This window comes from Leucopleurus acutus (assembly GCF_964270905.1).
Source record: "Leucopleurus acutus genome assembly, chromosome: 8".
Taxonomy (NCBI): Eukaryota; Metazoa; Chordata; class Mammalia; order Artiodactyla; family Delphinidae; genus Leucopleurus; species Leucopleurus acutus.
In genome coordinates, this window is record NC_139151.1 from 109,266,665 (window position 1) to 109,269,919 (window position 3,255).

The window sequence follows — 3,255 nt, forward strand, 5'->3', positions numbered from 1 at the left end:
CGCGTGTACATACATGTGTCTGTCAGTAAAGTTGGCGGCCCTGCCCCATGCGGACTGGTGACTCCAAGCTCCGACCTCCCCGAGGCCCCGGGGGCCCGATCGTGCAGTTCGGAAGCCGAGACCATATGGGGCCCAGCCCGGCGGGACGGGAGGCTGGTACCTGCTGCCCAGGAGCTGGGGCCCCAGAGCTGCCAGCCGGGAAGGCTGAGCCGCCGTCCAGTCTCAGGGACGGCTCGGCGTCTGGACGTGCCACCTTCCCTTTGCACAGAGCGCGCCCGGGACCCCTGGGGACCCACCCAGGGTGGCTCTTGCCTGCGCCCGGCTATCCTCGCCCAACTCTCGCAGGCTGCGGGCCTCGTCCCTGCCCTTCCTGGCGCCCTGCCCAGCCTGTCCCCAAGCCTGGGTTCCAGGAAAGCTTGCGGTGCCCCGTCTTCTGTGCACTGAGAGATGGACTTTGACCCCGACGCTCGCCTCACTGTTGCATCTCGTTCACACCTCCGGTCCCGCACCTCCCGGCTCCTGCTTCCAGAAGGTTCTTCATAGCACACGGAGACTTGCCTTTTGGGCCACGGGCTCCCCGGTGAGCCAAGGGGGTGGCACCCACGCCCGTCCCCCCACGCCCAGCCTGGCTCCAGGTGGGGAAGGACCTGCCCCCCCAGAAGCCCCTCTGCCTCCGTTCCATCGGCCTCTGCGGACTAAGCGGGTTTATTTGGGTTTTATTTGTTTTGTCGTCCCGCCTCTCCACCACCTTGGGGAAGGCCAGGCCCGGCCCCTGGGGTTTGCACAGCATGAAGGTGGTGGGAAGTGAGGACGGGGGGTGGGGGCCACGTCGGCCTCAGCAGAAGGGGCTGCACCCCCAGAAGGAACCCCCCCAAACCTGAAAAGGCTAAAATGGCGACGTAGGCGGGCAGTGCCCCCAGGGAAAGGCTTCCAGGCCCTCCCTGGCGTCCAGCTCCAGGCGGCGGCCTCCCCGTGAGCAGGTTCGGAGGCCTTGGGACCAGGCCCTGCAGGGAAGCCATCACGGGCGAGGGTTTTCTGGGATCGGGGCGGCTTCTCCTCCCCTTCTCCTTAACGTAGAAGCCTGGGGACCGCACGTGTTCAGGGCAGTTTTCCAAGGTGTATCGTTTCTAAGCCTTTGAAGCTATCTCTGCGCAACCCCGGACATCAGGATCCTTCTGGAAATTGCCATCCAAGCGCCCAGGGTGCGTTGACACCCTCAGTTCTGTGTCAGCACTTCTGATGACCTCTGCCAGACGCAGCCGCGGGGGCCAGGCCAAGGCTTCTGACAGTGTGCGTTGCGGCAGCCGTCCGGGTGCTGCGGGTCCTCTGAGCTGAGGCTGCGGTGACGCTTGGCATCAGTGGGCCTGGGACCCTCGAGGCACCTGCTGAGCCCCCGGGTCAGCCAGGCACTGTATATCTGCACCTGTTCCCCCAGTGCCCACCTTGTCACTCCCTAGTGTCCACCTGTCCCCCCTGTGCCCGCCTTGTCCCCCTCTTGGGGGACACAGGAGTCTGCCCACAGGGCCAGTGGGGACAGCGCCGGACACCAACAGATCCCAGCCCATCTGCAGCCCCACCTCCGAAAGAGATGCACTTACTGGCCTGGCCTGTCGGGGGCACGGTCACCCCCTCCCTAGTATAGATGAGAAGGGTACATGGAGGGGGACGTGGCCTTGCTCCACACAGATCCCTGGGCTGGTGGGCATGGCAGCTGGTGCCCACGGCTGGCGGGCAGGGGTGCTGCTGCTTGAGACCCTCTTGGCGGTGGCAGACACCAGCTCTGACCACCTGGAGTGACCACAGAAGGCCCAGCAGGCGCACGTCGGGGCACATCAGAGATGGGTGGCAGGGCACGGGCGTGGGGTGTGGACCTGAGGGACGAGCCAGGTGGCAGGGCCAGCGGCCGCAGTCAGGGTCTCTTTGCTCCGACCCTGACCCTGACCCTGCCGTCGGCCTGATGGTCCCTTCAAGTCTGAGGTTCCCAGGAGAGACCACCAGCCCAGCTCTGAAGCAAGTGTCTTGCCCGGGTGAGTCTGTGCTCCTCCCGGGAGGGGCCCCAGGGTATCCACTGCAGCCATCCTCATGCTTCACAGGCAAGAAGGTGCTGGAAGCTGAAGCAGCCAACAAACCTGGGGTCCAGCCCTGGGCCCCCTCCCCCACTCCCATTTTGTGTTGGTTCCTGTGTGGTGCAGGGACACAGCACCCCATACTGGCCCCCAGTCCATCAATACTCGGTTCCTCGAGGGCCAGTCCCTCCCAGGATGCTAGGGGCAGGCTGGTCCTGGGGGGTGGTCAGCTGGGGCTTCTCAGGGGAGGCAGCAGCTGAGAGTCTGAGCAGGAAACGGTGCTCACCCAGAGAGGGGAACAGGGTGGCCCCCTCTCCACGGAATCCTTTAGCATGCTGAGGGTGGGCCTGGTGCCGTGGCCCTCACAGCCCATAGTTTCCCATGTTCGGAGGAGAGCTTGACACCCGGCAGTGGCCGGCTTGGTCACAGTTCCTGACAGGAGCGCTGAGCCACAGTACTGGGAACAGCGGGTGCCCACGGCGGGGGACTTGGGAGGGTCCAGGTGAAGTCCCAGTGGGGCTGTCTCGGGTTGGGGGGCGGGCCACGCTGTGGGCGGGAGAGGGGCAGCCACTCCCTGCTCTGCCCACTTGCTCCCAGCCAAGTGGGCAGAGGATGGCTGAGTGCCTTGTGGGCCTGCGCTGGCCTTCCCTGGAGGGAGGCTGCCCCCGTGAGCCCACCCAGCAGCTTTGGGCATCTATGGGCAAGTCAGGAGCTGGCAGGGAGCTGTGCTCCGACCTTGAGGCAGCTGCCGAAGCAGTGGCAGCGGCAGGTCAGCTGCATTTTGCAGGGACAGTGGATGGGGCCACCAGGACGAGGGGAGGAGGCTGCTGGCCTGGGAACAGCTGTCGGGTCGGGGTGGGTTGCAGCTGGCCGGGTGTGTTGGGGAGGGAACGTGTTCGGGGAGGGTGTGAGTCGGGGCAGTCTTCCCAGGCAAGGGCTGGCCCTCTGCCCAAGGCTTCCGGGGCGGGGCAGACCTGGCTGGGTGGGGTCTCTTCTCTGGGCTTCCTCCGGAGGAAGGAAGGGGTTAACTGGCCGGATGAGGGTTAGTGGAGGCCTGGGCTCCTCCTCCTTGACCCCTCCCCCGCCTCCAAGAGCCTTCCCAGCAGGTGTTGGGGATCTGTTTAATAACTCCTACAAACCCCCAGGCGAGGCGGGGTGCTGAAGAGGGGCTGCGGTGCCAGCGGTCTGC